This window comes from Hyla sarda, chromosome 1 (assembly GCF_029499605.1).
Source record: "Hyla sarda isolate aHylSar1 chromosome 1, aHylSar1.hap1, whole genome shotgun sequence".
NCBI lineage: Eukaryota > Metazoa > Chordata > Amphibia > Anura > Hylidae > Hyla > Hyla sarda.
In genome coordinates, this window is record NC_079189.1 from 362,606,330 (window position 1) to 362,628,334 (window position 22,005).

At 41.7% G+C, this 22,005-nt stretch overlaps 1 protein-coding gene across 1 annotated transcript in view; it reads right to left on the minus strand.

The window, feature by feature from the left end:
• Positions 1–11,082, minus strand: part of KANK1 (KN motif and ankyrin repeat domains 1) — a 256,356-nt gene extending 245,274 nt beyond the window's left edge. The window contains exon 1 of the mRNA XM_056522827.1: positions 10,894–11,082. The gene's annotated coding sequence lies outside the window, so the exon portion shown is untranslated. The remainder of the gene's footprint in view (positions 1–10,893) is intronic.
• Positions 11,083–22,005: the final 10,923 nt, after the last annotated feature.

A 22,005-nucleotide genomic window follows, 5' to 3' on the forward strand; every position in this document is an offset into this window, starting at 1 on the left:
ATACAGGCCAATGTGAACAATGGATCCCCATGCAGCCAAGTCCGCACCTCATTGAGGGAACTAAAGGGGCTGTCAAGTATTAATAAAGAAAAGGAAAAAAAAGTGAAAAAGGACTGCGCTGCCGTACTACACACAACCTGTGGCAGGATTGGTGCTGTTTTTCCCGAAAAAAATGCATAATTTTTTCAAATACTGGACTCATGATTTTCTTAGGGCTCTATTACATGGCTTGACCCTGTGCATTACCCATTCCCAATCATTTTCTTTCACCAACCTAATCCCTTACATGCACGGAGTGAGGAAAGCACGTCATCTAGCCAACCAACGTGTCTTTGTTTAAGTCAATCTCTGAAAGCAGCCCCCACCCTCCTGAGGAACAGAGACAATGTGGTTTCTGCCCTGCACTGATAATTCATGCTCCTTTAGCTAGGAGCTGTGTGCAGCCTTAGCCAATAAAGACACTGTATCTCTCTGCTCAAAGAAAAGGAGGGTGGGAGGCTGCTCTCAGAGGAGGAGTTGTTGGGAGCTGGACTATAGCGAGAGCAGAGCAGCAATGGCGGCCAGGAAATGTAGTATTCATGGTGAAGCGGCGGGAAGGATGACAAAGAATATCAGGCAGCCCATTCATGCGGCCCCAAGCTGTAATTATCACATGGGGAGATGTCGTCTGATCGCTGGTGCCATTACAGAAGACGATATGGGACTGTTTGGCCAATAACTGTCCGTGTAACATACCCCTTAGACTGTGCAACCAAGTATAGCTTGCATTAAATGGATTGTGGCTTAGAGATTTCACATTCCAGAGGTGTACATAATTTTTTATTTTATTTTTTTAACCATTCTCTAACCTTTGGCTAAGTTTCCACTTGTTTTTTTTTCTGGCAGTTTTTGGAATACTGCCACTGCAGTTTTTGAGCCAAAGCCAGAGATGTATTCAAAAGGAATAGGACATATAAAGGAAGGACTTACACTTCTCCTCCCTTGTGGATCCACTTCTGACTTTGGCTCAAAAAAACTGCAGTGGCAGATCTCCAAAAACTGCTAGAAAAAAAAAAAAAACAAGTGGAAACTTAGCCTTAGTGTTCCCTTTATGGAAACCTAGTATCACTTATTTTTGAAGAAGAGAAGAATGGATGTAGTTAGGACCTACATGCACGGAAGCACAACTGCATTCTTCAGATTTTTTGTTGATTCCATAAACACTCCTTATCTAACCATCATAAAAAAATGCACTATAAAAATTCCAATGACATGCTAGGTCAGCAAAACAAGTTGACAGCTGTATAGCCATTCTGTTTCGATGAAGTATTAAATGGAAAAAATAAATAACCATAAATAAAAGTGTGGTCTGTGACCCATTGATTAAAATGCCACACTGCAGAAAATCATTGGATCCATAACTGCAGAGTAGATGTAAAAGATAGTATTCAGTTGTTCCTAAAAGGCACACTGCTCATGAATTCTATAGCATTTTACAAGCAGTACCGAAGAAATGCGGCTTAGGAACAGCACCATTCTTGTTTTGAATTTTGTCTTATTGCAGCCATGTTCCCTTTAAGTGGAAAACCAGCTTGTTCACTGCCCAAACTATTATTACTATTAAACAGCATGCTATCAGTAGGGACAGGATATCCTTACTAAAAAGTGAGATTACAATGGTGCTAGCAAATTTCACCAGGTCTGGATACATTGAGCAATTTGTATATTTTTTTTGTACAAAACATGCAAAGGATTAACTATTTGGCATCCTTTTGACTCCTTAAATTACAAACTCCAAATGCGTGAGCCAAATATGTTCCTATTTAATACTGTTAATTAAATAAGGGGTATTGTGGTAAGAACTGGATGGGTAATATCTGCTATACTGTGGGGTGGTTTAACCAATAGAACCCCAAATGATTGCTAGAACAGAAATACGATGGCCCCCATTTAAATGGAGTGTATGAGGAGCATGCATACTGCCGCTCCATTCAAAGTCTATAGGACTGGTAATGACAGGCGAGTGCCTTCACCATCAGGCTCTTTTCACACCACATCAGTGGTGTCTGTTTGCTATATGGACCAGAAAATCTCCTGGCACATACAGCAAATGTACCCAGACCCCAATCACCCATGTTATTTTGGCCTCCATTTAGGCAACTTCCGCTGGGGTTTGCATTTTTTCTGCAGTGATCGATTGGATCCCCAAAAAATAAAGTGACCTAGCAGGAAGAAGTACCATTAGATTTTCCTTTCGAAACTTACTTTTTGGTTTAAAAAATAAATAAAATAAAAAAATTGTGCCAAAAACTGGCATGTGCTATTCCAGCCTAAAGGGGCTGTCTGGAGTTTCCAAATTGAATCCCTTTTAAAAGAAGTCATGAAGATTTAAAAAAATTAAAAAAAATTACAGGCACTAAAACATACACCACTCCCAACATCAAAGTGGAGTAAAAGCAGGAATTGGGACGTGAAAACATGACAACATATAGTTAGAAATGTAAAGAATCTACATCCTATGGGCTTTACAAGAAAATTGTTAAAGGGGTATTCCACTGGATTTTTTTTTAATCAACTGGTGCCAGAAATGTAAACAGATTTGTAAATTACTTCTATTAAAAAATCTTAATCCATCCAGTACTTATTAGCTGCTATATTCTCTTTTTGAATGTCTTTTCTGTCTGACCATGGTGCTCTCGGCTGACACCTCTGTCCATAGCAGGAGGGGTTTGCTATGGGGATTTTCTCCCACTCTGGACAGTTCCTAAAATGGACTGAGGTGTCAGCAGAGAGCACTGTGGTCAGACAGAAAGGAAAGTCAAGAAGAAAAATTCCTGTGGAGCATACAGCAGGTGATAAGTACTAGAAGGATTAAGATTTTTTTTAATAGAAGTTATTTACAAATATCTGTTTAACTTTCTGGCACCAGCTGATAAAAAAAAAAAAAAAAAAAGTTATCCACCGGAGTACCCCTTTAAAGTTTTACCACGTAGAAAATATAGGTCTAAGCTTGAAAAATATTTCCAATGTACAATAATTTCTTAAATCCTACTGTTTGAGATATATAATTACTTATCTCTCCCCCCCACCCCCATGTGCCTTGTTTTACCATGTTGCCCTTGGTTACAACAATCTAAGGGCATTCACGTGGCAGGGTTATGGTCCAGAGAGGAAATCGTGAAGTGATCATTTCCATGGTGGGATATGAATTAGGGCATAACGGATAGGGACTATGCCAACCACTCTAAATGCATTATCTTGCCTTATTAATTTACAGGCATTTAAAGAATTTCTGTAGCACATTTGACAACTGGTTAGTGATGTTTCGTGCACGCATATGCTTCACCAGGACCTGCGGTGCAGGTACAGCACATTAATAAGTATGCTAGAATTATACACAGAGTAAGAGTGTAAACATGGCAGGTCAATATCACCACATGGTATGTAAAGGATTAAAGTAAGTAGTTATCCATGTAGTTTGTGCTCTACCAAGCCCTGTAAATGTATCTAAATAAGGCTAATTCCACATTGTGTTAACAGTGCAAGAAAAGCTTCCAACATGTACGTTAAACATGTCTATAGACTAACAATTTTTTTAAGCATGGGTGTCATCTGCCATAGGTTTACTTTGGAGATATATAGGGGGGGGAATTTATCATTGTAGGTGTCAGTGAAGCATTTTTCTACCTTTTTTTTGTGTGCTGGTAATGTGTAGGAGCACCAAATGTATTAAAGGGTTACAGAGAATGTGATACATTTTGTGTAGGTCACATTTTCTGAAACTTCTCTCTTCACATACACCAAAAAGCTAAGCCAAGTCTGGGCTGGTGTAATTTAGAGACTTTTCAGTGGCTTTGTGCCTTTTTTTTTTTTTTTGCACCTTTTCACAAAAGGGTGCAGTTCAAAGAACCCTTCCATATCATGTGTATTGCCAAAAGCAAATAAACCCTGCTTGCACATTTTTGTGCCTTTTCTAGACACAAAAAACTGTCTAAAAGAAAATGATAAATGTCGGCCAGTGCGTTTACATAAGCATTGGGGCTTAAAGGAGTACTTTGGCCCCAAGACATCTTATCCCCTATCCAAAGGACCACGGGGGTCCCGCCACTAGGGACCCCCCTCCCCCAATCTTACATTCGACACCCACCTCTGAGCTGCACACTGCACTGCCAGCTCACAAACTGCCGGGTGCCGACCACAGGGCCAGAGTACGTCACTACTCCGCCCCCGTGTGATGTCACTCCCGCTATGAAAGTGTTTACGCCCCCTCCCATAGACTTGTATAGCAGGGGCAGGGGGTGACGTCACACAGGGCGGAGTCACAACACTCTGGCCCCGTGGTCAGCACACGGCAGTTTGTGAGCTGGCAGCGCGGTGTGCAGCTCAAAGAGGTGGGTGCCGAATGCAAGATTGCGGGGGTCCCCAGCGCCGGGACCCTCGCGGTCAGACATCTTATCCCCTATCCTTTGGATAGAGGATAAGATGTCTTAGGGCCAGAGTACCCCTTTAAGCAATTCTGAATTGTTGTCAATTCTGACAAATTTAAGAGGAAGAATAGTGTTCCATGCCCCTAAGGGACCATTTAGATGGCAAAACCTCCACCAGGAAAAATTTGATGCAGACATTCATTAAATAAATAAAAAATAAAAAAACATGGAAATTTTGCCCTGTGCGTAGTGCAGCAGAATCCCATTAAAAACAATGGGAGCCTTCGGCATCTGAATTTACAAGCAGAATTTTTATGCTGGATAATGCTTGAAAATACTGCCATGTGAATGGGCCCTAATAGCATTACACCGACTGACCCTATTAAGTTTCAGCGGGGTCTGTCAGGCAAGAAGCTATGACACAAATGTGAACAGTGTATAGATATAGCAGAGCTGGCTTTGTTTCTGTGTATTTAAATCAGCACAATAATAAAAAGGAGTACATTTACCACTGTAACACATTGTTATACCAAGGTCCTAAACCACAAACTGCAATGTTCTGCGTCTGAACAGATCTCAAACCCTACCGACATGACTATATTCATAAAGAGTATTTCTGGGGTGAAACACACATTCCCCTATCTGTCACTAGCTACGGCACTGGACTGTAGCCTATTGAAACATCATGGAGAATAGACTCAGGAAAGGTCATCTAGCACTCAGTATAGAATTCTAGACTTGCATATTGCTACTTGTCAGTCTTCCTACACAATACCTGTGACTGATGACCATGCTTAGTATTTATGTTGTCTATTCACACTAATACTGGAGCGCATCGCATGTAGAAGCCAACACATGTCCATGCTCTTTTTGCCACAGCAGGTTAGAAATTGCAAACTAAACTCTGGCTAGTAGGTCTAGGCAAGTCAGTCACTTTTTCTTAGAGACACTTGAGGTATAAGACTTATTTTTATGACATTACAGAAGGCACACTTCCCTTGACATCATGAGTAAGGCTAAATGCTTATGGGTCGAATTTTTGACAGCAATTTTGACCTAAATCCGCATGAAATTATGCAAATTCTCATGAAAATTTGCCACTGTGGGTTTCTCAAGAAAAAGTAAAATTTAAGTGTAAGGCTAAGTTTCCACTTGTTTTTTTCTGGCAGTTTTTTGGAGATCTGACACTGCAGTTTTTGAGCCAAAGTCAGAAGTGGATCCATAAGGGAGGAGAAGTGTAAGTCCTTCCTTTATATGTCCTATTCCTTTTAAAGACACTTCTGGCTTTGGCTCAAAAACTGCAGTGGCAGATCTCCAAAAACTGCCAGAAAAAAAAAACTGGAAACTTAGCCTAACCATTATTTAAAGAAAACCTTTGATGTATCAAAGGTTTATATCAGTGGGGATCCTAGTGTATAGACCCCTTCCAATACATAAAAAGAGCGGGTGCCCAGTTTAGGCTGGGTTCACACTACGTTTGTAGTGTATGGGAACTTCCCGGATACGGCTGGGGAAAGCGAAAACTGGGTGCTCCCACATCCCAGCCAGATCCGGACCAAACCCCATTCATTTCAATGAGCCGACCGGAGTCAAACCCTGACTCCGGTCGGCTAATTTTCACCCAGTATACGGTTTTCTGACCGGACCTAAAACAGTGGTATACCACAGTTTTAGGTCCGGTCAGAGAATCGTATACGGGGCAAAAATGAGCCAATGAATGGGGTTTGGTCCGGATCTGGTTGGGATGTGGGAGCACCCAGTTTTCGCTTTCCCCAGCCGTATCCGGGAAGTTCCCATACACTACAAACATAGTGTGAATCGGCCTTAAGTGATGTTTCTCCCTGCTGTCTAAGGGTGCATTTACATCATGATTTTGCCACTCTGTTTCGAATCAGTTTTTTTTTTTTGGAAAATGTATCATCATAAGTTGCATCAGTTTTTGTAAAAAGAATTATACTTTTTTTTAATAAAAAAAATTTATTCCAATAAAGATTCCATAGTTTTATTGAAATGCCAAGGGAAGTAGCAAGTTCTAGTACTTTTCAGAAGGGTTAACACTGGGCATGTGCAAGAAAACCGCATACAAAAAAACGTATGCCACTTCTGACACATATGGTTTGCATTGACTTCAATGTTAACAAAAACTGGATGCGGTGCATATACGGTTTTGAAACCAGATACAAAACCATAGTAGATTACAGTTTGCTGTCCAGGAAAAAAAAAAGTACAAGAACAAAACCGTATACAATTGGACGCATCTTGGTGTGTACGGTTTTGTATGGAAAGTCAATATATAAGGTTTCCGATACGGCGGCATATGGTTTTCATATACAAAGCCATATACTGGAACCGTAGGACAAAATCGTAATGTGAATGCACCCTTACTTAGTTCTCATTGAAGATGGCCAATAGGCTTTATATTAAGACAGTGAGAAAACACTGTTGGGCAGTTCTACTTGTTGTAGGGATCATGGGGGTCCCAGCACCTGAACACACACCAATGAAAATATTTCATTTCAAGTAAGTCTCTACTATACGTCAAAAATTTTCAGAAATGACAGTAAAAGGTATGTTTACACGGCAGAATTTCCACAATTCCTGAAAAATTCCTCTTTAATGGAACAGCGGAACTACAGGATTCTGCCAGAATTTCCTGTGTTCTCAGAAAACAATTCAACTGAAATTCAAGCCCCATTAACTTCAATGGGAAGAACTTATACTTTTGCGGACAGCAGAATTTCTGCAGTAAAATGCCAGCCACAGAAATTCTGCTGTGTGAAGGGGACAACGGAATCCAATTAAAATAAATGTACAGTAAATTATGGCAGAATTCTGCATACAAATTCCGCCATGTTAACATAGCCTAACACTTTAAAGAGTATCTTCCATGACGATCCAATGGCAGGATATGTGTAAACTGGCATTTTCATAGCAGGAGACTTAGCCTGACATGACACGATCAGGAGTCAAGATGTCGGAAGATGCATTTCGACTTAGGATCGTATCATGCAAGACCAATTCTCGGGCTACAAGAATGCCAGTTTGCACACAACCTGCCACCGGATTATCATGACAGGTACTCTTCAAAAAGGTCAGCAATAGCAGATTCAGCAGCAGATCTAATGGTGATCCAAAGCAAAGACTACAGTAGTAGGGTTGCTTGTGCATTATGACATCACCATTTAAATTAACAGGTAAAATCTACAATAAATTAACAGAAACTGACAGGCTGTAGATTACACATTTGTGCTGAAAGTTACTGAATCATGGGATTTGTTGAGATCTCATCCACATGGCTGATACTATAATCCACTGGATTTTTGGTGTGCATTTACCCTGCTGATTCAAAGCCAAAGTGTTTTTTTATTTTTTATTGTTCTATTCATGTGAACAGGGCCTAGAGAAATCCATGCTAATAATCCTGGGAACACTGCATGGCACTGGGGAACTCAGACAGGTGTACTTTCTGATGCATGTATTTGCCACCTTAGAGTCACACTCCAGCTATGTTCACATGGCGGAAAGTTTGCATAACATCTGCCTGGAAAACACAGGTAAATAAGGGGCATTGCCGAGGGGATTCCACTGAAAGAATGAACATGTTTCAGCTGTCACCATGGAAATCCCACCGTATACACGGTGCAGCAGAAAACAATAGGACTCTGCTGCAACAGCATATCCATTTTTTTCTGCCGGATTCCGCTCGGAAATTCCGTCTTTGGCCTTATCATGGTATTTCCCACTATATTTCTAAATAAAGTGGTGGCGTACAATTGCATGTCTACCTTTGTACCCAGTCAGGTGACGTCACAACATACGCAAAGCAACAGCAGGACTTCTATAAGACAGCAAGAGGCTACTGGGATAACACGTTCTAAGTATATTATGAAGTTACTTCTACATAGGGCAGTTACACACATGCGTATTTTGCTGTAGATTTCCCGCAACTGATTTAAAGGGGTATTCCAGGGAAAAAAAATTGTATATATCTCAACTGGCTCCAGAAAGTTAAACAGATTTGTAAATTACTTCTATTAAAAATCTTAATCCTTCCAATAATTATCAGCTGCTGAAGTGGAGTTGTTCTTTTCTGTCTGACAACAGTGCTCTCTGCTGACATCTCTGCTTGTCTTGGGAACTGCACAGAGTAGAAGAGGTTTGCTATGGAGATTTGCTTCTACTCTGGACAGTTCCTGAGACAGGTGTCATCAGAGAGCACTTAGACGGAAAAAAAACAACTCAACTTCAGCAGCTGATTATCCTTCCAATAATTATCAGTTACTGAAGTTGAGATGTTTTTTTCTGTCTAAGTGCTCTCTGATGACACCTGTCTCAGGAACTGTCCAGAGTAGAAGCAAATCCCCATAGCAAACCTCTTCTACTCTGTGCAGTTCCCGAGACAAGCAGAGAGGTCAGCAGAGAGCACTGTTGGCAGACAGAAAACAACTCAACTTCAGCAGCTGACAATTATTGGAAGGATTAAGATTTTTTTAATAGAAGTCATTTACAAATATGTTTAACTTTCTGGAGCCAGTAGATAGATATCTATCTCTCTATCTATAAGTTTTTTTCCTGGATAACCCCTTTAACTTCAAAAGGGTACCAAGATCTGCTGCGGAAAATCTGGAGCAAAACACACACATGTGAACGTCCTACCCTATAAAGATTGCTTTAGGGTAGGGTCACACGTGCCGTAATTTGCTGCTTCATATTTTCCTACCCATTGACATCAGCAAAATACGGCACGTGTAACCCTATTATAGTGATTTAAAGTTCCGTACAACTGCGACCCCTATACTTCCCTATATGTGGGGCCAGATCCTAGGTAGAAAAGCAACGCTTCAGTGCAATAACTGCATTTCTTCACATTTACTAGAATCTTTGCCTTTCAGGCAGCAAAATGTGGTTAACAGAGAATCAATAGATCTGGAATCTGAAGCTCTGCCAAGTGTATGAAGATATGAACCCAGCGCAGACAATTGTTCAGGTCAATAAAGGACACAAAAAGTAAAAGATGTCTGATTCTACAGAACATGTACAGGCCACACAGAGGGCGGATATGGAATTCACTAAACACCTACTGGTGAAGCCCAAGCAATGGATAGTGACAGATCTGCATTTAAACTGATGTGACAGTTGTCTGTTAAGGTGGGTTCACACCACGTTTTTGCAATACAGTTCCTGTATCAGGTTTTTGATAAAATAAAATAAAAAAGGATTCCTCAAAACCTGACTAAACTGTATCAAAACGTGTGTACAAATTTTTATCTGTGTACGGTTTGAAAAATGATGTCCGGTTGCAGCCGTTTTTTAAGAAAAAGACCGTATACGTTTTGAACTTTTCACTCCATTATGAATAAAGTTTCACTTGTTTGATTGAAATTCCAAGAAAAAAAAAAACTGTGGAAAGTCAAAAACAGTATGGTGAAAACTGGATGGAACCGTACGCACAACGCTGACTCCGGTTGTCTCATTTTTGCCCCGTATACAGTTTTCTGACCGGACCTAAAACAGTGGTATACCACGGTTCTAGGTTTGGTCAGATAAGCGTATTCAGGGAAAAATGAGACAACCGGAGTCAGCGTTTGACTCCGCTCGGCTCATTGAAATGAATGGGGTTCGGGCTGGATCCGGCTGGGAGACGGGAGCAGACAGTTTTGGATCCAGCAACCGTACACTACAATGGTAGTGTGAAAGTACCCGTAGGCCACGGTTTTCTGTCTGGAAAAACACAGAGTAAAAAAAACGTATGGCTTGAAAAACGGAGACAACCGTGTACAATATGGTGCATACGGTTTTGAATGGGAAATCTATGGGCACGGTTTTCTGTACAGTTGAATACGTTTTTTTGTAGAAACTGTATGTCAAAATCATATAGTAAAATCGTAGTCTGAACCCACCCTTATACATACACATGATACTCGCTTAACTATTGTGCCTCCAGCTGTTGCAAAACTACAACTCCCAGCATGCCCGGACAGCCTTCGGCTGTCCGGGCATGCTGGCAGTTGTAGTTTAGCAACAGCTGGAGGCACTTTGGTTGGGAAACGCAGCACTGATACCAGTCCAAGCTCCATAGGTGATAGGTAAGTGACATGCATCTATTTGCTTCGTTATGGATGTATCCCAGTGGGTGACAACCAATATAGTGGTTTTACCCAGAATCCTGACAAGTTCCATGTATGCACACTCCATGAAAATGCTCTTCTCGCCTGCAGTCAGTGACACAGCTGGGACAAATAGTGGGGTAAGCAGAGTCTACAGTTGTGCAAACAGACAGATCACGGCAGCAAACAGCATCAGTAAACTCCCAGCCCCCCCATGTGTCACCTGCTGCCACACTCCACCCGCAGGGCACATCCAGGGGCAGCTCACACACAGTGGCCGCTCACTGCTCTCCAGCTGGCTGCACGCTCAGCCCAGGCAATACACCGGAGTCCACACACAGCGCATCACCTAACTAGTCCATAGAGCGCGCACTACTCACCTCAGCAACTACCTCACAGCAACACGTAGAGGCAAACTCCCAGGTAACTATTGGCAGCTTCTTAATGGGCCAAGAAATCCAAGCGGGAGCCCGCAGGAGTAAGAGGAAAAGTTATAAGGACCGGAGCAGCGAGTGCGGCATCCTCCCCAGCACACAGCGTGCACCTCTCCCCTGTTATCTGTCTTTGTAACAGGAGGTTCTCACTGCACATGCGCACTGCAGAGTCAACAAGCCTCCCTCCTGCCCGGACTTTCACACGCTGTGTGGGGGAGACAAGGGGAGGAAAAGTATGGTCAGTGCTAATGAGCTAAAGGAGTCCAGCACTGAGGGGAGTATAGTCATAGGTATAGGAGTACTGTACTGAGGGGAGTATAGTCATAGATATAGGAGTCCTGCACTGAGGAGAGTATAGTCATAGATATAGGAGTCCTGCACTGAGGGGAGTATAGTCATAGATATAGGAGTCCTGCACTGAGGGGAGTATAGTCATAGATATAGGAGTCCTGTACTGAGGAGAGTATACTCATAGATATAGGAGTCCTGTACTGAGGGGAGTATAGTCATAGATATAGGAGTCCTGTACTGAGGGGAGTATAGTCATAGATATAGGAGTCCTGTACTGAGGAGAGTATAGTCATAGATATAGGAGTACTGTACTGAGGGGAGTATAGTCATAGATATAGGAGTCCTGCACTGAGGGGAGTATAGTCATAGATATAGGAGTCCTGCACTGAGGGGAGTATAGTCATAGATATAGGAGTCCTGCACTGAGGGGAGTATAGTCATAGATATAGGAGTCCTGCACTGAGGGGAGTATAGTCATAGATATAGGAGTCCTGTACTGAGGGGAGTATAGTCATAGATATAGGAGTCCTGTACTGAGGAGAGTATAGTCATAGATATAGGAGTACTGTACTGAGGGGAGTATAGTCATAGATATAGGAGTCCTGTACTGAGGGGAGTATAGTCATAGATATAGGAGTCCTGTACTGAGGGGAGTATAGTCATAGATATAGGAGTCCTGCACTGAGGGGAGTATAGTCATAGATATAGGAGTCCTGTACTGAGGAGAGTATACTCATAGATATAGGAGTCCTGTACTGAGGGGAGTATAGTTATAGATATAGGAGTCCTGCACTGAGGGGAGTATAGTCATAGATATAGGAGTCCTGCACTGAGGGGAGTATAGTCATAGATATAGGAGTCCTGTACTGAGGAGAGTATACTCATAGATATAGGAGTCCTGTACTGAGGGGAGTATAGTCATAGATATAGGAGTCCTGTACTGAGGGGAGTATAGTCATAGATATAGGAGTCCTGCACTGAGGGGAGTATAGTCATAGATATAGGAGTCCTGTACTGAGGAGAGTATACTCATAGATATAGGAGTCCTGTACTGAGGGGAGTATAGTCATAGATATAGGAGTCCTGTACTGAGGGGAGTATAGTCATAGATATAGGAGTCCTGCACTGAGGGGAGTATAGTCATAGATATAGGAGTCCTGTACTGAGGAGAGTATACTCATAGATATAGGAGTCCTGTACTGAGGGGAGTATAGTTATAGATATAGGAGTCCTGTACTGAGGGGAGTATAGTTATAGATATAGGAGTCCTGTACTGAGGGGAGTATAGTCATAGATATAGAAGTCCTGTACTGAGGGGAGTATAGTCATAGATATAGGAGTCCTGTACTGATGGGAGTATAGTCATAGATATAGGAGTCCTGTACTGAGGGGAGTATAGTCATAGATATAGGAGTCCTGCACTGAGGGGAGTATAGTCATAGATATAGGAGTCCTGTACTGAGGGGAGTATAGTCATAGATATAGGAGTCCTGTACTGAGGGGAGTATAGTCATAGATATAGGAGTCCTGCACTGAGGGGAGTATAGTCATAGATATAGGAGTCCTGTACTGAGGAGAGTATAGTCATAGATATAGGAGTCCTGTACTGAGGAGAGTATAGTCATAGATATAGGAGTCCTGCACTGAGGGGAGTATAGTCATAGATATAGGAGTCCTGTACTGAGGAGAGTATACTCATAGATATAGGAGTCCTGTACTGAGGGGAGTATAGTCATAGATATAGGAGTCCTGTACTGAGGGGAGTATAGTCATAGATATAGGAGTCCTGTACTGAGGGGAGTATAGTCATAGATATAGGAGTCCTGTACTGAGGGGAGTATAGTCATAGATATAGGAGTCCTGTACTGAGGGGAGTATAGTCATAGGTATAGGAGTCCTGTACTGAGGGGAGTATAGTCATAGATATAGGAGTCCTGCACTGAGGGGAGTATAGTCATAGATATAGGAGTCCTGCACTGAGGGAAATATAGTTATAGATATAGGAGTCCTGTACTGAGGGGAGTATAGTCATAGATATAGGAGTCCTGTACTGAGGGGAGTATAGTCATAGATATAGGAGTCCTGTACTGAGGGGAGTATAGTCATAGATATAGGAGTCCTGTACTGAGGGGAATATAGTCATAGATATAGGAGTCCTGTACTGAGGGGAGTATACTCATAGATATAGGAGTCCTGTACTGAGGGGAGTATAGTCATAGATATAGGAGTCCTGTACTGAGGGGAGTATAGTCATAGATATAGGAGTCCTGTACTGAGGGGAGTATACTCATAGATATAGGAGTCCTGTACTGAGGGGAGTATAGTCATAGATATAGGAGTCCTGTACTGAGGTTAGTATAGTCATAGATATAGGAGTCCTGTACTGAGGGGAGTATAGTCATAGATGAAGGAGTCGAGTGGACATGACAGCCAGTCAGTACATGCATTTGAGTAATACAGGGGTTTTACCAGTGAAATGTCCATTCTGGTTGGTCAGTTCTTCAAGCCACTGACACATTTTGCAGATCTGGACTGTTCATTGTATGTTGAGTGTGGTTTTATGAAACTAGTCCAGAAAAGACCATTGCATGTTAACCCCCTTAAGGACTCAGACCATTTTCATTCTTCTAAAAATCATACTGCTTTCAATTTTGCATCTACAGACCCATATGAGGGCTTGTTTTTTGAATCACCAATTGTACAGGGTGGGCCATTTATATGGATACACCTTAATAAAATGGGAATGGTTGGTGATATTAACTTCCTGTTTGTGGCACATTGGTATATGTGAGGGGGGAAACTTTTCAAGATTGGATGGCGGCCGTTTTGAAGTCAGCCATTTTGAATAAATTTTTTGTTTTTTCAATAGGAGGACGGTCATATGACACATCAAACTTATTGGGAATTTCACAAGAAAAAAAATGATGTGCTTGGTTTTAACATAACTTTATTCTTTCATTAGTTATTTACAAGTTTCTGACCACTTATAAAATTTATTCAATATGCTGCCCATTGTGTTGGATTGTCAATGCAACCCTCTTCTCCCACTCTTCACACATTGATAGCAACACCGCAGGAGAAATGCTAGCACAGGCTTCCAGTATCCGTAGTCTCAGGTGCTGCACATCTCGTATCTTCACAGCATAGACAATTGCCTTCAGATGACCCCAAAGATAAAAGTCTAAGGGGGTCAGATCGGGAGACCTTGGGGGCCATTCAACTGGCCCACTACGACCAATCCACTTTCCAGGAAACTGTTCATCTAGGAATGCTCGGACCTGACACCCATAATGTGGTGGTGCACCATCTTGCTGGAAAAACTCAGGGAACGTGCCAGCTTCAGTGCATAAAGAGGGAAACACATCATCATGTAGCAATTTCGCATATCCAGTGGCCTACATGATGATGTGTTTCCCTCTTTATGCACTGAAGCTATTTTTCTTGTGAAATTCCCAATAAGTTTGATGTCACATGACCCTCTTCCTATTGAAAAAATAAGTTGAATTCAAAATGGCCACCATGGTCACCACCCATCTTGAAAAGTTTCCCCCCTCACATATACTAATGTGCCACAAACAGGAAGTTAATATCAACAACCATCCACATTTTATTAAGGTGTATCCATATAAATGGCCTACCCTGTACTTTGTAATGATATCACTTATTTTATAACATAATCTGCGGGGAAACAAAAAGAAAACTTATTTGTGGGGTGAAATAAAAATAAAAAAACATGCCATTTTGTAATGTTTTAGGGCTTCTGTTTCTACGCAGTGCACTTTTCGGTAAAAATGACACCTTATCTTTATTCTGTAGGTCCATACAGTTACAAGGATACCCAATTAATGTAGTTGTTATTTTATTTTGCAACTTAAAAAAAATTATAACTACATACACCAAAATTAGAATGTTTAAAATTATCATCTTCTGACCCCCTATAACTTTTTTATTTTTTCTTATACAGGGATGTATGAGGGCTCATAATAACGCCGTGGTCTGTAGTTTTTATCGGTACAATTTTTGTTTTGATGGGACTTTTTGTTTTCTTTTTATAAAATTTTTTTAAGGAATATGAAGGGACAAATATGCACAATTTTGGACTATGGTATTATTTTACGTGTACGCCATCGACCATGTGGTTGAGCTAATCTTATATTTTAATAGTTCGGACATTTATGCACACGTTGGTACTACATATTAGTTTTATTCTTTGGAAAAAGTAAAAAGGTTGGGGGGCTCACACTATATAATATATACCGAGATACTTGTGAAACACGTACCCTACGTGCCGACAGATACAATACAATAAAAAGAAGAAACAGACAGACCTCTAGGTATATATAGGTGATGAAATGGATTTGTGTGCAAAATGTGGGCTAGGTAAAGTGAGTGCAAATGTGGTGTGGAAAAATGTATATAAAATATAATAAATATAAAAAATATATATGTAATGTAAAAAAATTGAATGAATGGGTGATGTAAAATAGGTGAGTGGTGAGAGGTGAAGACATATCAAAATGTATAATTAAACATATAATTAGAAAAGCTGGTTTAAACAAGTATCTTCAAATGTATTAATATTAAAATATTTCATGACATATAAGTCCAAGCAGGGCTCTTACTGTGGACTGTAAGCATAAATATAACAATTAAAAAACAGGTAAAAGTAGATAGGAATAATAGTACAATAAAATAATTTATAGTTAATGCTGCCACCCGTAAGTTGGTTGGAAAAGCTGTTAATTGAATCCAAGGTATCAGTAGTTTTAGGCAGATAGTGGATAGTTCAATAGTTAGTAGCAAGTTTTTAACAAATGAGCACCGATATTGTTGTAAGTTTGAGACAAGTTTGTATCAAGAGGTGCACCACTCTCCGCACCGCTTGTAGGCTTCTCGGGAACATCAGACCTCGCTGCTGAGGACTGGCACGGCTGTGCTGCCGGCCTGAATGTAGTGTCCGAGAGCTTGTCTAGATGGAATGACGAACCCGGAGTGGCACAGATGACTGGCCGAAGATGGTTGGCGATGGAGGGGTAGCGCCGGTCCGGCGGTGAGTGTGTGCATACAGTTGCCTTGTGTTGAAGCACTGTAAACTGCGTGGCAGTGGGCTAGAAACCAGGGAGTTCCAGCAGTTGCAAGTAACAGGAACGGCGTGTTCTTCAGGGTGGGCTGTGTAGGCAGATAGGCTAAACACGTTTCGGGGTATCCCTTCCTCAGTAGCAATGTAATGTCTGCCATGGATGAATGGGGGTCTTATATAGTCCATATAGCAATTTATAATTGCCCAGACATATAGTATGTTTGTCAAAACCAGCTTGTTGAATTGTGTGTAATGAAATAAAATGGAAATAAAAATAACATAGAATAAATAGAGTAAATAAAAAGAGTAAATAAAAAAAGAGTGAATAAAAATAAGAATTGTAGTGCAAAAATAGTGGTATAGGAATGTGTAAGCATGTGCATGAGGAATGTGGTGCAATAAAATAAAACATTTACATTAAAATGTTGGATAAAACCTCTTGATACAAACTTGTCTCAAACTTGCAACAATATCGGTGCTCATTTGTTACAAACTTGCTACTAACTATTGAACTATCCACTATCTGCCCAAAACTACTGATACCTTGGATTGGACAATTAACGGCTTTTCCAACCAACTTACAGGTGGCAGTATTAACTATAAATGATTTTCTTGTACTATTATTCCTATCTACTTATACCTGTTTTTTAATTGTTATATTTATGCTTACAGTCCACAGCAAGAGCCCTGCTTGGACTTATACGTTATGAAATATTTTAATATTAATAAATTTGAACATACTTGTTTAAACCAGCTTTTCTAATTATATATTAAAATTATACATTTTGATATCTCTTCACCTTTCACATATTCACCACTCACCTATTTTACATCACCCATTCATTCTATTTTTTACATGATATATATATATATTTTTTTTTTATATTTATTATATTTTATATTAATTTTTCCACACCACATTTGCACTCATTTTACCTAGCCCACATTTTGCACACAAATCCATTTCATAACCTATATACACCTAGAGGTCTGTCTGTTTCTTCTTTTTATTGTATAGTTTTATTCTTTATTACATTATTTTGATTAAAAAAAAATTGAAAATGGGGGGTGATTCAATCTTTTATTAGGGGAGGGGCTTATTCACATTTAATAACTTTTTGACACTTTTTACTTTTATTCTTAGCCCCCATAGGGTGCTACGCCATGCTATCTTTTGATTGCATATACTGTTCAATGCTATGCCATAGCATAGCATTGATCATTGTTATCGGTGCTCTGCTGCTTCAGCCTGGTGAAGCTTCCTGGATCAGCAAAGCACCGATCGGATGGCAAGGTGGCAGGTAAGGGCCCTCCCACCATCCCCTCACGTGATCGGGACATCGCAATTTCATCGCGATGGTCCCAATCAGCTCTGCTGAGCTGCCGGGATTGTTTCACTTTCATTTTAGAAGCCACGATCAACTTTGATTGCGGTGTCTAAAGGGTTAATGCTGGGCATCGGCCCGATCGGTGATGCCCAGCATTAACCCTGGGTCCTGGTTGCTGATCGTGGACCCACTGGGTTTAATGTTTTGTCGGGTTGTGCACCAGAAATTCTGTCTCCTCTAGAATTGAAAAAAAACCTGACTAACTCTCCATTTTACCCCCGAAAAAAGGGCATGGTCATCGGTGAAATCAGGCTTGGTCGCAGAAAAGGGGCGTGGCCCCGACATTTTCACAAAAAACATACATATTTACTAAGGTTTCCACAGAAAATGTAGTGGATTTGAGCTGAGGAAAACCCTACAGATCAGAGCATGTGATAAAAAAAAAATTAAAAAAATTTAGGGAAACTTTAGTAAATAGCGTGGAAACAAAATTGTCGGGAATTAAAACCCACAAAGATAAATGCCATAGGGCATTTTCAGTGAAAAAACGCTGTGGCCAGATGTTAGCTGCAAGTCAATAGGAAAAGGCATTTTGTGTTTTCCTATTGACTTGTAGCGAACATCTGGCCGCAGCGTTAATTCACTGAAAACGCCATATGGCGTTTTTCTTTGCATTTTTGCAAAAAAAAAAATGAAAAAGGAAAAAAAGTTTTTTTGTTTTTGTTTTTGTTTTTTTTATCCTTTTGGTGTTTTTTCACTCCTCTTTGTCGTTTTTCAGCTCCTTGGCAGTTTTTCAAAATCGCAGAATGTTGAAACTATGGCATTTTTTTTCACTGAAATAGTGGTGTTTTTCTCCCATAGAAGACTACACCAAGAAAAACGCCATGTGGGTTTTAACTATGGCGTGTTTGCAGGCGTTTTTTATTCTTTTTTGGACTTAAGCGATCCAAAAAAGGGGAGGAGATACCTTTTTTTTTTTAATAAAATTTCGTAGGGTACCAATAAATCAAAAATTACAAAAAATTGTATTTAACGAAATTTATATTTTTAGAAAAAAAAATTTATAAATTTTTAAACAGGGACTACTGGCTACTACTCACGGATGTCAAGCCGTTGGCTGTCCGGGCATGCTGGGAGTTGTAGTTTTGCAACAGCTGGAGATCCGCAGGTTTGAGACCACTGCTGTGCGCTGTATCCCTATGCCCGAGCTGCAAAAGATACAGAAAATAAACTTTTAACTCACCCACCTCAGCCGCACGCTTGGGGACTGGGGAGGACAGCCGTCAGCCTATCACCGGCCGGAGCGATGTCCCGCCCTGGCCAGTGATAGGCTGAGCCCACTGTCATGTAAGAAGTGTTTTTTTTTAATAAAAGTTTTTAAACGTGCTGTGTTTTTTTCTACATTTACTTTACAGGCTTAGTAAGCTGGGGCTTAGCGTTAGCCCCAAAAACAGCTAGTATTAACCACCAATTATTACCCTGGTACCAAGGTTACCATGAAGAGCCGGTACCAACAGGTCCGTAGCGTCAAAAATGGCACTCCTGGGCTTAGACAGTAACAGGCTGGTGTTATTTAGGCTGGGGAGGGCCATTACTGTTCCTTCCTCATGTCTGCATCATCACTGTTTTTATGACCTAACTGTCCAAACTGTGGCCCTCCAAATGTTGCAAAACTACAACTCCCAGCATGCCTAGACAGCCAGTTTGGACATCACTACATATGTGGTAGTATTATATTCATAGGGTACAGAGTGTGGTAGTATTATATTCAGAGGGTACAGTGTGTGGTATTATTATATTCAGAGGGTACAGTGTGTGGTATTATTAAATTCAGAGGGTACAGTGTGTGGTATTATATTCATAGGGTACAGTGTGTGATATTATATTCAGAGGGTACAGTGTGTGGTAGTATTATATTCATAGGGTACAGTGTGTGGTATTATAGTCAGAGGGTACAGTGTGTGGTAGTATTATATTCATAGGGTACAGTGTGTGGTATTATAGTCAGAGGGTACAGTGTGCGGTATTATTATATTCAGGGGGAACAGTGTGCAGCATTATTATATTCAGAGGGTATAGTGTGTGGTAGTATTATATTCAGAGGGTACAGTGTGCGGTAGTATTATATTCAGAGGGTGCAGTGTGTGGTAGTATTATATTTAGAGGACACAGGGTGGGGTAGTATTATATTCAGACTAACATAGTCTGATTTGCAATGTTTCCAAACATTGAAATTCCACCCTCCATATTGTTACACTATGTGCTCCGGCCTCACACGCTGGTCCCCTTACCGCATGGTCCCCTTACCTTCTGCTGCCGACAGGGCTGGGACTCACATCGCGGGACGCGCCCACATGCGAGCCCCAGTCTGTCTCTCTCCGGGTGTTTCTCCTGCCTCTGCCTCCACCTCTCTGCTCCGGCGCGTGTGTCCCCGTCCCTTAGGGCATGCGCGCACTGAGCTTTAAGATTTAAAGGGCCAGTACACTCATTAGTGTAACCACCTGTGGCTTGTTTATAAATTCCTCCACCCTCCTCAGTTCTCTGCCGGATCTCTGTTGCCTTGTGCCCTAGAGAAAGCTTTCCATTGTATTGCCTTGCCGTGTACCAGATCTCCTGCTCTTGTGACTTGACCTTGCTCCTCTGCCACCTGCCTATTGAACTCCTGCTACATCCTGACTACGCTACTGTGCCACCTGCCCTGACCTACTGCTATCCAGACTATGAGTTGCCTCATCCCTCCTGTGCCTCGCATCTCCACAGCCACCTGTGTGGTCGAGCAGTGCCAGGGGTAGCAACCTGGGTGTCGCCTGCAGCTGCAAGCCCATCCTGCTTTGCGGTGGGCTCTGGTGAAGACCATCAGCACCTCACACTCCGCTCTCTGATATGGTCCGAGTCATCTACCACACAGGTCCAGCGGATCCACATACACCAGTGTTCCTGTCTTCAGAAACGTGAGTGTTACACATATGTTGGACCGACTATACGAACAGAGAAAAGCCATCACCGATTTCTTGATGATCCAAGCGGATAGGGGGACTCCCCTGTGTAACTTCAGTGTCAACCAGTGGTAGCTCATAAGTGACACCTGCTGTTTGCTCAGGCCCTTTGAGGAAGCCACCTTATTCAGTTGCCAGGAAGGGAACAGCATAGGGCAGAGGCAATGGGAGGACAGGGACTGCTCATGGGCCATGCCTACTGATGGTTGTGACTGAGGAACCCACCGACTGTTGACTGGGGGTGTCAGATGTCACTTGTGATGAAGTGGATGACCGTGTTAACCAATCAATGATGGCAGATGGGTTGCTGGTCGAGACACGACCGCTAGCTGATACCGGGAGCTCAGGCCTCCTGCTGCTGCCCTAGTCTGCTGCGACCTCTGCCTGATTCATTTAGGCCTCTGCCACTCCTCTGTGCACATCCTGGCACTTCTCTGCCTGACATACTTAGTGCGTATATGAGGGGAGTAAAATACGCTCCACTACGCTTAAAACAGTATTTGTCTACCACACCAGCAGGTGTGTACTTTCGGCTGGCCTTTCACAGTATCTAGGCCCTTAAGACTTTAACAGGAATAAAATGGTACACCACTTAGATGTACATATGTGGTATGCACTTATGAGGGGAACACAATGCACTCCAGTACGCTTAAAACAGTATTTGTCTACAATACCAGCAGGTGTGTACTTCTGGCTGGCCTTTCACAGTATCTATGCCCTTAAGACTTTAACAGGAATAAAATGGTACACCACTTAGATGTATGCACAGGTTACACTTAATAGAGGACAATACGCTTTAAGTGCTCACCCTAACTGTCTGGCTACTATTAGCTTTTCAGTTATTGTACACACCAGTGGTGCAGCACACAGTTGCTGTGTACTACACCCAAAATTGCACTTTCTCTCTCAATCTCACTCCCTTCCCTGTCAGTGCTTCTAGGCTGGATTTGAGGTGAATCGCTGCTGTAAAAAAGCTTTTCTGTGCAACATACACAGTGTTCTGTCCCTCTCTCTATAATAGAACTCTGATGTGACTGGCCACAAGATGGCTGCCAATTATTTAGGGCTGTGACATCACAGGGGTGGATGGCTGCTCACAGGCTGCATGCTGCATGTGATACAGGGTCATCCCGCCGACCCTTGTTCCCACCTTCCCAGGATTCCTTGCCCCATGTCCTAGCATGTGGATTCACCATTTTAGATGCCCGGTGAATGAAGCGATTTGCGGCGAAATTCGCATTCGTTACAGACTGAATTTTTCCTGAAATTTGTAACAAATTCGGATTTGGCAGATTCGATTCGCTCATCCCTACTAGTGTTGTTGAAACTGCTCAGGGAAAGGCAAAGGTTTGTGCAGATCACA